This window comes from Apteryx rowi, unplaced genomic scaffold (assembly GCF_003343035.1).
Source record: "Apteryx rowi isolate R43461 unplaced genomic scaffold, aptRow1 scaffold_485, whole genome shotgun sequence".
Lineage (NCBI taxonomy): Eukaryota > Metazoa > Chordata > Aves > Apterygiformes > Apterygidae > Apteryx > Apteryx rowi.
In genome coordinates, this window is record NW_020450744.1 from 312,496 (window position 1) to 326,541 (window position 14,046).

At 37.1% G+C, this 14,046-nt stretch overlaps 1 protein-coding gene across 3 annotated transcripts in view; it reads left to right on the forward strand.

Moving 5' to 3' along the window:
• STXBP5 (syntaxin binding protein 5) overlaps positions 1-14,046 on the forward strand; it is a 125,245-nt gene that overhangs the window by 13,875 nt on the left and 97,324 nt on the right. The gene's annotated exons all lie outside the window — the stretch shown is intronic.

Here is a 14,046-nt window from a genome sequence, read left to right on the forward strand (position 1 = left end):
AGGATTGCAAAATCAGGAGGACAGAGGATAAAATAAATGCTGAGCTGTCAGGAATTTCCACAGTATGAGAACTAGGGGCCATCCACTAAAGTGGTGTGAGACTGGATTAAAAGCGATAAAAGAAAGTATTTTTTTATTTGAATATAATGGGTAGTGAAATTCTAGAATTTGTTGCCACAGGAGTTTGTGGATGCAGGTAATAGTGCATTCAGGAGGGGAGTGGGCATATTCACAGGCAGTGATTCTGTAAACAGATGCTAAAGGGGACTGGGTGGGGATTTGTCCCCTAATATCTGTAATCCAGCAGTAGTGGTTTGTTTGGGATTAGAAAGGGAATAGGCTGTGCAGAAAGTGGCCAGGCTTGCACGCTCTTCTTAAATCACGTTTCCTATTGCTGTTGTAGGGGAGAGAGTATGGGCAAGATGGACTTTTGGTTTGACCTAGAATGGTGATTCCTATGGTCTTAGTCTGGTGGAGTCCTGTCAGAGCAAATTCCTTAACTGTAAAGTTCTTCAACAGTATGATTACACAAACTTCTTCATTTCAACTTCATGTTGCAATAATTGCTATAAACACAACTTAAAATTTTACAAGCCTGTATTGTTCATTACCAAGAAATAATTTTTGATGCTTAAGCAAAATTTGCCTGATGAGTAGTTCATGAAACAGTTTCTGTGGTATGGTGTAATGTAAAATGCTAAAGGTGTTGGCGCAATACAGTGGTGAGATGTGCTGTCTAAGAAGCTGGCATGTAAACTTGAATGTGCTTATCATGCTGTGATCTGTTAATGTTGTCTGTCTTCAGCTTTTTTGTATCTGTAGCTGAGGTTACTATTGCAATTTGAACATAGTATGTTGAGCAAGTTCAGAAACCATTGCCATGAAGTAAGTTTTGAGAAAAACTTCTTCATGCTGTTCTTAAGACTTGTCATAGTATCTTATTACAGTAGTTTTATCCAACTTTGACGTAGATGATTTTATTAATGCTTGCTCTTCTAATCTACAGAGTAATGGATTGGCATTTTTAGGAATCTAATCTTGCTTGTTGTGGGGAATGTCATCCAGAAGGACTGTTCTTACAAAAATATTCCTGAAATACTATTTATTGTCAAACTTAAAGAATCAGCAGATTTCAGTTACAAAGCTTCAAGTTAAATACTTCATCCACATGGTCTGTTCAACAAAAATAAAACAAAATAGAAAATCCTCTTCAGATTAAAAAAAATTATGTATGCTGAAGCCTCTCATTGGCAATTATAGTCACTAAAAGGAATATAATTGTAAGTTTTAATACAAATGTAGACATTATTTTGTGGGAGTTCACTTCTGGCTAAATACTGAGTTGGGGATACTAGTTGTTAGTGTCAGTTTAGTGTGTTACTAGAGTCGAGTTCTGTGTACAAGTACCTTTAAGGATGATCAGGGTACGTTCATTCTTTTTGAGTGATACAGAAGCATTATAAATGTACTATTTTCAGGTTCTAGTAAGAACTTTTTAAAAAATCAAGCATCCTGATGTATATTAGTAGCTTTATGATAGCCCTGTCTATTACTTGATATGTTACTTCTCTGGTTGTCATCATTAGTAGACATTTTATGAGAAAATTGCATTCGGCACACCATTTCTTTTCCTCTTTGACTGCAGTGCATGTGTCAGCCCGTCATGATCTTCTTAAATAGAATAAAACTTCTTAGTGGGTTCCTACAGCAGTCCACTAGATAATGCTCCTTTTTCGTTTGTATGTGAAGAGATTATATTATGAGATTGTTCCTTTTATAGTTGCTATTTTGAATGATGGGGAATTTTCAGTTAATAGAAATAATCTCTGCTTGTCTTTCAAAAACTAGTTAAGAAGTCTGTCTTTATCTTAAATATACAGTTTTCAGTGTTTGTAGGTGACTTTGAATTTTCTTGTCAAATGGTTCTTCAAAAATATTGTTTCACTGTCTTCAGATGTGCCTTTGTACTGTCCTGCTTCTGTCACTGGTATTGGAAACTTTTCATGAATGAGAGCTACAAGAATGTATCCACGCTGTAAGAGGCCATCCCAAGTGATCTAAACTCTCTCTCCTTTCTCCTCTGATTCAAGGGGATCAAATTCATGTATTGAATGTGGCTTTGGGGTAGGTAGGGGGCTTCATTCTGTTCAAATATTTCTTCTTTTCGTCTTGACTATCCAGCCCTGTTACAGCATAGTAGTTTGAAGACCACCTATTCTCTACACGCTCTCCAAGTTCGTCACTCTTGATTAAACAGCCTACCTCTTTCAGCTTTCCTAAGCGGGCATGCTTTTCAAGCATCTTAAGATTCCTGTTGTCCTCCTCAGGATACTCTCAAATTTGTCTCCTTGTACTGAAATATGGCACCTTAAACATACTCCAGGCCTCTCTACTGCTAAGTAGAGTGAAATTACACTCCATGCATTGTTTAATGAAGTATTGTTATGCTCCCAGTCATTTCTCAGGTGTATATTCATGAAAATGATCTGAAATAGTGCACTCGGGGGGGTTTCTGTTTGTTACCCTCTTTCTGGTAGACTTCAGAATGAGTTTGGTAGACTGGTGGTACTGAAATCTAATACCCAGTTTGGTCCATCTGTAGACTCTGGAAGTGCACACTTTGTTTCATTATGCACACTAGTGAAAATATTGACTAGCATAGGAAGGCTTTATACTTCTTTATACTTTATACTTCTGTGAGACCTCATTTGAAATTCCTTCATTGTTAATGTTGAAAACCTTTTGTCATGATAGTTCAGAGTTGTATACACTTACGTTGTGGTAACTTCATCTATACCTTGCTTTGCTGATGAGACACTTCGAATAACAAAGAAAGCATCAAATCATGACTGCTGTGTGACTTCTCACACATGCTCTCCAGAAAAAGAGCACATCCATGTATAATACTGGAAAAACATCCATTTTCAGAATAAACTACTCTGCAAAGCAGTAGTTTTGAATACAAGAAAGTCATTGATTTATTATTCTCCAGGCCGTATAGAAACTAGCTGGTTCAGATTCTGTAAGAGTTATGCTGTAGAAGGTCCTGGAGGCTGGTGTTGGGATCTTTGGGCATTCATGGGAAAATTGGGCAGTAATCGGACTTAATGTTGCTGTGCTAACATACCAAACAGGTCTCCATAGCCCTTGGATGCAAAAGTAGTTGAAATACTTCAGCTGCAACCAAAGCATTTCCAGACTTGTAACACTTTAAAGCAATAAAATATTTCTGCATGCAGTTGACCCAGGGAAGTTTCTCTTTCTGTATGGGGAAATACAGTTAGCTTTATGTTAATACATGTTTGACTTCAGTTTAGCTCAGGTGAAATTTAATCACAGAATCACAGAATGGTTGAGGTTGGAAGGGACCTCGGGAGATCATCTAGTCCAACCCCCCTGCTCAAGCAGGGTCACCTAGAGCACGTTGCACAGGATCGCGTCCAGGCGGGTTTTGAATATCTCCAGAGAAGGAGACTCCACAGCCTCTCTGGGCAACCTGTTCCAGTGCTCTGTCACCCTCACAATGAAGAAGTTTTTCCTCATGTTCAGATGGAAGTGTCTGCGTTTCAGTTTGTGCCTGTTGCCTCGCGTCCTGTCACTGGGCAAATAATCTAATCCTTTTCTTAAAACAGTATTTTCAGTTCACACAGAGCTACCAACAACTGTTTGTTCAAAATGGGTTTTTTTGCTCATGTTTAAATGATTGCTTTCTACCATGCTAGCATTTGAAAGAGGAAATAAATTTTGATTGGTGTCCTGTAAAGATGGTGTTTATTCTCTTTGAAATTTTCTTCCCGTATCTTAGAAACAGGAGTCTTTCCTCCTTGTTTTTGCGATTTACTTTTTTTTTTTTTCTATAAAATATTTAAGAGCAAAGTCAGAGGTGACTTAGTCTGATATATCGACTTAAATATTCACTGCTCCAAGTTGTACCTGAGGCTCCTGTGGTTTTACTCCTCACCATGCAAAGCTTATGTAAGGGCTCTTTATGTTGCAACTTTTAATGAGTTGAGTAAGAGTTACATCAACAGTTTCCTCTTTTATATTTTTTGATGGAAGACATTACAGAAGTGAACTTTCAAAACTAATTGTAACTTTATTTTCTCATTATCTATTGATGAGTAGAAAAAACGTCTAACATTCAAAAGTGAAAACAATGTTTTTATGGAAATATTCTGAACAGTGAATTGTACCTTATCAGTGCATCTTGTTCTGACTTAAAACAGGTCTGAACTGACTAGCCTAGAATATTGGTGTACCACATTAAGTCTAAAGATCTATATTTGCTACTTAAAAACCTCTTTGAGGCTGGGTGAAGGGCCCTGATCCAGAGAATATTTTTCCTTTGTCTGAGTCCCCAGATATTTCCCTGTTACGGCATTGCTGGCATCACTGTTTTCCACAGCTGGAAGTTGTTGTAGAGAAGGTGGGACTTCTGACTTCTGTAATTTCGTTCTTATGCTATCACATTAAAACCTCCATGAAGCTCTGGATTATTTTGATAATCTATCTGAAACAGTGAGTGTTGGTTTTTGGGTTTAGTCCTGAGACTGGTGATGTGCTAGATTACTTTTTTGGAAGATGTATGATTGCTAATTTTTGCAGTACTTATAACATGTAACTAAAAAGTGGTCATTTCCCTCTCTTGGAACGGTTCTCATGTGTAAATAATTGCCAGAGCTTTCACTGGGAACTGAATTGATCAAAAAACAATCTAAATATCCTTAGTTTTGTGCTTCAACAACTGTGATCTTAAAATTCTTCTGAGGAATCTGGTTGGTTTTCTCTTCAGGTACACCTTTGTGCAGCCTTCCTACTTATCTTCCCTTCTTTTTCCTTACTGTTTAAAAAAAGTGGGGGGAGAGGCAGAGAGAGATCAGAGAATACTTGCTTTTGGCATTTGGGGAGCAGGGTGGTAGTGAAAGAGATGACAACACTTACATCTAGTGTCTGTGCGTCCACAGCCTTCCCATGACTGCAGCAAGTGTAGGCAGATTCTCAGCTTTCCTTCTTTCCCCCTTTGTGACCCTTTCCTTACTCCTCTTAAATCTGAAGCCAAACTATCTGCTAAATTTCAATGCAGGTTTTTTGAAGACAGTCTGATTCTTGCAGAATCTTTTCTAGAAGCTTCAGTTGGCCTGCAGGATTGCGGAGGAACTTTGGAAAGGTCAAGCAGCATAAACAGGTATAGCTCTGCATCTTTACAAACTACGGTTTCAAGCCCTTCAATGTATAATGTTTTTCAAGTTCATTTGCCATCATAGGAAGAAAGTGAGATTTTCCCTTCCTTTGGGACTGGAACAGTTTTGGTTATAGGAAGTGAGTTGTAGGGGATGAATATTCATCATTTTGAATACTTTTATCTAGAGAAAGGAAAAATTGAGTCATTTCATCTGTGAAACTTGGTATGATATGGCTCTGTATCTTGTAGTAGAATTGCCCTGTGTTTAGCAATTTTTAAAGTGTTTTCTGTTATTGCAGCGTTTTATGCAGAGCCTCTATTTTAGGATGTTGCCACCTTTCCCTTTTGGAAGGAATATGGGCCTAATCTGGATTTCTCCCATCTCAGCTTCCTGTTTTCATAAAAATTATAGGGAAGTAATATCTGCAAGACTTCTTCCACTCTGTCAAACTTCATTGTAATAGGTCTTCAGCCTCAGTTCCTAGGAGGTGAAAAACAGGTAACGGAAACATTCTTGTAGGTTTAGGGTTGATGAGCACTGTCTTAAATACAGATCAGATGTTTTTTGGAATCCAACAGGCACTGAAAGTACACAAGGCTGAAACATGAACAGATTCTATGAAATATCAAAAATCTCACTTCTAAAGAAGCTAGGTTTGCAAGGTAGTAGCTTGCCTCCATCTAGTGCATAAAGTGCCAACTGGAAAAACTGCAGGAAACCTGCTTAGCAAAACTACTTTGGGTTGTGCTTTTCTGACAATGTTATATTTTCAGTCCTTTTGCAGTTTTAAACTGGGCTGTGGGTACTTAGAAATCTCATAGCACTGCATGAATTCTCTCCTACCCGGTCTTGGCAAAAGCTGTTTGTTTCTTATGGTTTACAACCTGTACAAAGCAGTAGTGCTGTGTTTATACTCTCATGGGAGCTATGTTAGCACCGCTGAGTAGTGCATTTCCTAGGGCCACAAAAATGACCCATCTGATGCTTTCAAGTACCATGGAAAGATCAAAGTACGGGGATCTAAGGGGACATCTGCAACAGCTTTTAAGAGAAGAATAAAAATGGAATGGGAGACATTATTTTAATGCTATGCTTCACTACAGTGAATTTCAGTGTGGTGAATATTTTAGTATGTTTTTTATCTGGCAACATAATTTAGATTGTTCTAATGAGCATCTAGCTCTATTAAAAAAGTGTCAAACAAMGCTTTAACTAAATTAATAAAAATATTTACTACTGACATTGAAATACTGCATAAACTTTTTAAAAGAAATGATCATAATGCATTTGAGCAGATACTGAATTAAGGTTGCATAAGCAACTTCTAGGGACAATGTCAGCCTTATAGTAATCTATTTAAAATTGCCTCTGTGGTAACAAAAGCCATAAAAATACCTTTTAATGCAACACTAATATGCAGCTGTTTTTGTGGTATAAAATGGAGGTGTGTATATAAAAGTGTGGACAAAATAGATAAGTAGAATTTCAGGTGTTCCAACAAAATATACTAATGGCTCTTACTCTTCTGGCATGTAATAAACCTTAGTTTTCCAAGTTCTGTGAAAAGTACAAAAAATAAGGAACATTCCAATGAGTAGGTATGAATAGGTTTAATTTTTATGTATTAAAAATACAAATTCCAGCTCCCAGCTATCCCTTGGTTTATGTGAGGACATGGTTTCCTCTCTTGACTTTGGTGGAAGAGTGCCATCTACTGAACTGCTTGAATTGTACCTTAGTTTTTCATTTGTGGTAATAATTTTGTGCTAACCTATAAAATTTTCACTACTACTTTGGTAGTATTGAAATAGTAAGTTTCTCAGTTCTTTTAATGTAACTACTGGTTTTGCAAATCACCAGAGTAGAAATTGAGGAGGCTTCATAGAAAATTGAAAACACTAGGCTTTGTAAGGACTGTGTTACATAATACCTAGACTAGCAATAAGAGGATAGTTTGTGATGGTTTCTGTCTGTCTGTGGCTAACTTTAAAATCTTAAGTGCATTCTGAGAGGAGAAGACTTAGAACGTCTCTCTGTGCCTTTGGCAGGCTTTGGGGGGACTCTCCTGAGACCCGTTTATTGTGTTATGTTGKAATTGGGATTTAGACACAGTATTAAATGAAATATTTGAAAAGCAGCAGCATTGCTCATGAGCAGTGCTTAGGTGTTTGAAAGATGTTCCAATTTGTAACCACTACCAATATAAGTTGGGGGAATAGATTATCATGTCAACTTGGTATAGGTAGAGGAGTAAATTTAGATCACAAATCAAGCTCGTAGATACTAGTTTCTGCTTTTTGTCTGCATGGTGAAAGCGTTGGTACCTATGTTTTATATCTCTCTAATCACTTCAGTAGATGTTACCTTGCAGCTCTGCTAGTAAATACTTTAAAAGTCTGAGACCAAAATAATGCTGTATTTGCATTAAAATCTTGAAAAAAAAATCCTGATGATGAATTAAACTTTCTCCAAAGATTATTTGGGAGAGGGAGTCATTTCCATCAGTAATCTAGTGCAAAATGGTGTGGGAAGCAGAAGGGTAGATTTGAGCTTCACCTGCAAGTTAAGTGTTGAAGGATTGTATCCAAAGGGAGAGCTAATATCACTATCGAGAAATAGACCACAGCAAAATCTGGGGGAGGAATTCATACCCATGAATGAATTTATAAGTCTTTAACTTCAGTTGGCCTTTAAGGGTATCTCCTTTTCTACAGCTAGACCTACTAGCACCTTGTCTTGGTAATATTGTTAGTTCTGTGTACGTTAGTCACTTGCTTTTTATGCCTTCTTTCTCACAGCTGAGAAAAGGTAAAAAGGCAAGTGAGTGAAAGTGGATATCTGAAGAGTGATAAATTAAACAGCAAAGGTGAAGGATGGGGCAAAACCAGCTTTGGGATAAGAGAAGAATTGAACAGGATTAATAGTTAATTTGGAAAACAAGGCCCTGCTGCCAAAAGGAAAGGTGACCTGTGAGTGAGAATGACAACCTCTCTGAAAGGGGAAGGAAATATTAACTGAGTGATGGGAGAGGGACAGAAGAAAGACCAGTGAGCATAGCTTATATAAGTTGTGATAGTGCTTGGGGTCTTGTTCTGGGACAAAAAGATTTAAAGGATTAATGAGATACAAGTGAAACTTGTGTTCCACTTGTGTGAAACTACAAGTGAAAGCAGACTAGCTACTTCTCAGGTTGGAGGGAGGGGGCTGAAGGATGGGTTGTGTTTGAACCAAGTTGATCTTGAACGGCTATTGATTACAAGTAGTGGCATCTATCATTAATATCTCTTATTTTGTGTCTCACAAATAACTGAAAAGGACTTGTTTGGCAGGCAAGAGTTAAGGGAAGTATTTTAGATCATTCTGTGTTTCCCCAAAGTAGGGAATGAGAGAGACTTTTGGACCTACCAAGGAATTGCTATGCAGTCAAAAAGCAGTGTTGACAGACAGTCATTGATTGGGCTAGGGCTGGCTAGGTTCTTGGAAAACATTAAATTGTCCTTCTTATTAGATAATATCAATGGTTCTCCATATGTTTTCATAAGTTAAACTAAATAGATATATAAAAATGCACTTAACATCCAGTTTAGCATGTCTTATTTGTTAATGCTGCTGTTGGCAATGTCTGCACAAACTATTTGGACACGAAGAGGAGACGTTTTTCTTCCTTGAACTGTTTTTCAGTACTAGGAGTGTAGAATGGCTTTTAGTCTTGGCCAAGAAACTATAGACAGAAGAAGCCTGATTAATTATTAATATTGTGATATTGCAAATGATACCCAAAGATAGTTGAGGTAGGATATTTATAATAACATGTTAAAATTTGACACTAAAATTAAACTGGCTTGTATGCATGACAGATGAACAGAACTGGGAAGTGTGAAACAATACAGAGTTTGCTTCTGGATTTTGATAAAGGTCTTTCAAAATATTTAATAATTTCCTGATCCTGTTCTTCTGTATATAGGCTTTCCAAAAACTGTAGCAGGTTAGCAGTTGCAACACATTTCAATAAATCTTGCATAGTCAGAGGAACTATTATGCAGATGTATTTGTAGCAATTTCCTTCTCTTTTCCCTTGCCTTCTGCTCTTTTCCCTGCCTCCCTCCCCCCCCCCCCCCCAAAAAGCTCCAGATTAGTCTCCTCTTCTGCATTGTTAGTGCTGCACACACTAGTGCTGAAGCACAGCTTTTAAGCTCAAGTAGTAGGGGTGGCTTACATGTGAATGACATGTTTTCTCAGAAAACAAGATGGGTAAAATCAAAGAAAGCCTGTAGCATTGTTAGTTTTGTTTGAAAACATTATGTTGTTTAATCTAAATTGATGCTTTTACTTGTTCATTTAACAGCATGCTTTGCTATCTGTGAATTATGCATATGGAAACTTATTAAATTCTGTTTCCTGCTTGATTTTAAATCATGGATTTTTAATCCTGTTTGCATTTGTACTACTTAATTACATCTCTTTCTGAAGAAAGATTGCCTCTTACTGGCAGCTATCAGAAAATGTCTACCAAATACAGCCTTTGCAGAAAATCTCATGGCACTTTTGATAGCTGTTTGGGAAATGCTATGTTTGTACATATTTTTATAAGTAACTGTGACGTTTAACATGAAGCATTTTGACTCCTAGCTACTATCTTTGGTAGAAAATAAATCAGATACAATCACTCACTATCCATTGCAAATCAGTTTCTACACAAATCAGTTTAATGATTTTTTTTAAACTTTGAAACATAAAATTCAGTATAATTTAAGTCCAAAAAAGATATTTTTGCTTTAAAATTGCTACATCTTCCTGTATAGAGAAACAAGTTAATGAACTTTAACTGAGGTCTATGTACTTTGGTGTTTTCCAAGATAGGTCTCCTTTACTTTCATCTTTTTAACCTAAGATCATCWMAAATACTTTTTTGGACAAACATAAACTATGTGAATGCAGCTTCTTATCCTTCAGTGTGATTTTAAAAATATACTGCTAAACACTCAATGCACTTTCTTAAATAAAGTTCTTAAGTGTTTTTGTTAAATGTTAAGGTTCCTAGTAAATGAGAAAAATATAATGCATTTTCCAATCTGTTGGTGTTTAAATGGTCTTTTACAATTTATCTCCCTGTCTTCCCCCTACACTCGACCCCCTTATTTTCCCTTCTCTCAAAGGAAGGAAAAACCTTTTGGTAGCCTTCCAGGACTGAGATACCAATCTTGTCGTCTTCATCTATCAGGTGCCTTGCATTTTCATCCTCATAACTAATGGAAGGAAGCTGGATGTAGATTTCTCATTGCCTGGAAGTATCTTGCTTTACTCTCTAGAGAGGCTTGGTTTTGTTCCCAAATATAATACATAACATTGACTTTTTTCTTTCCAAGTAACCAGGTCAAACTGTATCTAGATAGCAACTAATTCAGCAAAGTGCTATATCTGATGTGCAGGAGTTGCAGCCAGTGTATTCCGACTGTCTGTATCTGACATCTTTCTCTTCCTTCATTGCATTTCTTTAATGTCACTTTTCTTTTCTCATTCTCCTTACCTGGCAATAAAAAAATGCATTACAGCTGTCCAACTTGAATTTCATAAAAAGCCGTTACTGGTAACTTGGTATTATTCCTACTTGAAGAACTTAATGTCAGTTTTAAAGTTAACTGTACTCAGGGGTTGAGGTATAGATGTCAGTGCTGTACTTCTGCTAGCAAAGCAGTAACTAGTCAGCTTCCAAAGAGGGTGGTGGCCCTGAAGCCTGGCTGCTCTTTTCAGGAAGAAATGTTGCCTGAGTGAATGTGGTCTGAATTGTGTGGAAGCTTGTCTCGTTTCCATCCAGCTGCCTTTTCTTCTGCCTGCTCTGGGCTGCAGCTTTGCTCACTGAAAGCTCTTTGTTTGGGGGAAATCAGCAGGCAGGTGAGAGCAGTGAAGCAGAGGCCAGTTGCCCTAATTATTACTGGAGGTGAATTTGAGGGGAGCTGGAGTTTGGGTCCTCTGGGAGGAGAGGGGAGAGGAAAAAATGCCCCTAGATACAAGCTCAGCTTCTCTTGAATGTTGGAGGAGTGTAGTAATGTTGCTTACTTTTGTCCTTCAGTTTTATAAGTGCACCCCTTCCCCAGGTTTGGAAGGTAGAAGTAAAAGCTTTATACTTTAATGTTAAAAATGTAAAGAAAATTAAAGCTGCCTTTCAAGGTTGCCGCTAACAGAAGGTTGCTTTTTCAAGTTAGTGAACAGTTCTCCCTTCTTCTACCTTTAAAAGTTAGGAAGTTTTCTCTTAGTCATATGTCTTTTGCATTTTTTAAAAAGAAAAAGGCCTCTTGTTTTTAATGGAGATCTTTCTATTTCATGGCACTTTTCTGTATTCACCAGTGGGATTCAATTAGTGTTAGTGTGATGGGTTTGTTTGGGAACTGCCTAGAAAGAAAAAAGAAAAAGAAAAAAAAATTGGCTCGGAGGTAATTTGATAGTACATTATCAGTAATGTAAGGATTAAATAAAACTCAAAGGGGTTATTAATGGTACCAAAATCAATGAGCAGAGCTCTCTTCCACCCCCACCCCCTGGGATCAAGGCCATTTTTGTCATTTCCAAACTCAGTGCAGTATAAAGAGGGACATGAGAACATAATCTGGACCAGAAAGGGCATCCTACCTTTAAATTCAGCTGGTTGTGAAGCTGCGCACCCGGGGAACATAGCTGGTCATGCAGTGTGGGTGTCTAGTCAGTCTTCACTCAAAGTCTGTGAATTGGGCTGCTAATACTGAAGTTCTGCTAGATGTGTAAATCTGAATACATTTTATGGCCTTCTTTCTGAACTGCCCCTGACCTCAAATTCATAAAGCAGACCTATACCCTTTAAAAATACATTTTTATCCCATTTGAATTTCTTCTTTAAGCTGCACAGTGTCTGCACCTCTCTTCTCCCCCACTTCCTGCTCAAGCAAGTGGAGCATATCTGTTGCTGAATTTTCAGCCCTTTAGCTTTGGCAACTGATGATGGTAGAGTAAGGACAGCAAACAAAAACAGCTCTCCTCTTTTATGGACCAATTTATATTCTCTTTTACCTTTTTTGAGGACTCCTGAAGTCCTACTTAAAATTACAGTAGTGTCCAATAATGTAAAAGAGTTTGAAAAAATTAACTGTAAGAAAAATACCCAATTCTGTTTATCTAGTATGTGAGATTATAAGCAGAGAGAGGTTTATAAACTGATGTTCGGTAAGGACTGGATTTGTCTCTGAAACTTGTTTGAAATTCTGTAGTATGTTTTACTAATTTGTCCAGAATTTGGTCTTTGGATGTAAAGTTTTAAATTATTACTAGTATGTGACTGTGCTTTGGTTGTTTCTCATTATTCATAGCAAGAAGGTGAAGCATTGCTGAGTCTGATAGACCACCTCCTTGAAAATCACTCCTTTTTATCCTTCTCTTTGAGGAAAAAGGTAGGAGGATAACATGAGCATCATGCAAAATAATGTAGTGATGAGTTCCACCTCTAAAAACCTCAATTTAGTATGTAGTAGCTTATACTTTTCACAGAGGACATAGATTTCTTTGCACAGGATTTTGATGAAATTTAACTGAGTCTTCCAAATTCTCTTCTTCTCTTCCACTACTTAGATCAGGGCCAAAAAGGTGAGAGAGCCAGTGTATTTCATAGACCACTTTATAAAATAAGAGTGAAGTATTCACGGCATATGAAGTCTGTGTATATGCAAGAAGTGCTGTAATTCTGGGTAAAAGTTTTAACAGTTAGAAATGTAAAAGTGAACTCTTCCATTTAGGAGTTGCTGGTTGTCTTACTGAATATTTAGTTGCATTTTAAGCTGTAATACTGTTTACACAAATAACAGAAGCCCTGGTTCGTTCTTTCCTCCTATTGTCACTTACATGTAAGAAAGTGGATGTGAAATGTTACCAAAAATTGTTTTTATACTTTTGCAGATATAAGTATTGAAATGTGGGAAGGACTAAAGACCTGCTTAACTGAGTAGTACAAACACTGCAGGATGGTATGCAGGCTTATGGTTTTAGGAAGAAACTCTATAATCCTGTAGTTGTTCAGAAACAATAATATGATACCATATCAGGACTGGTGTGAAGTTTAAAACTCTCCCCAAAATGTTCTGTGGATTTTATTTTACCATGTTTGTTGGTAAGACTTGGGCACAAAAGGATCGAAGTTTTGTAGACAGTGTTAACTGTGGTGCTTCTTAGCTTCTTGGATAAACCTCTTCTGCTAAATAGCTGTGTCTCTTGATAGGTGGTTCTTTATGAAATTATGTATCTGTGAGAGATCATGCTTTTGTATGTGCATGTAATGGTGCTGGTTTGCTCTAGGTGCAAATAAGATTGACAACCAGGTTAAGAAAATTGCATGAATTTGAAGCTTTTTTTGTGCTGCTTTAGTCCAGCTTAAATGTATAACCAGGTTTTGTAGTACTCTAACTTGATGTAAATTAAGTATTTAATTTACTTTTTAATCTGCTGTTGGATTGTATCATCATCAATTGTTTGAGACCACAATCAAGGCATATGCAAAAATGTATGCAAAATAGATGGTGGTTTCACTGCCTAGAATAATAATTCAGTGGCTAATTAAGTGGATAATTGTTATATAGCAAGGACTATGTTAAAACATGCAAGTGTAAAGAGCCAGATGCTATGGACTAGCGTATGTAAGAATATTGTGCAGTAAGCTACTGCCCTTAGTGTTTTGTACATGATTCAGATCAGTGGAATGCATTTCTCTATAACTAAGGTCTGTTTCTAAGATCTATTTCTTTACATGCTTAAATACTGCAAGGTGTTACACCTACAGTTTTGAAAAGTACCTAGTAATGGATTCAAAAAGCTGTTACAGTTTTATATTTGTCTTGAAAATCCT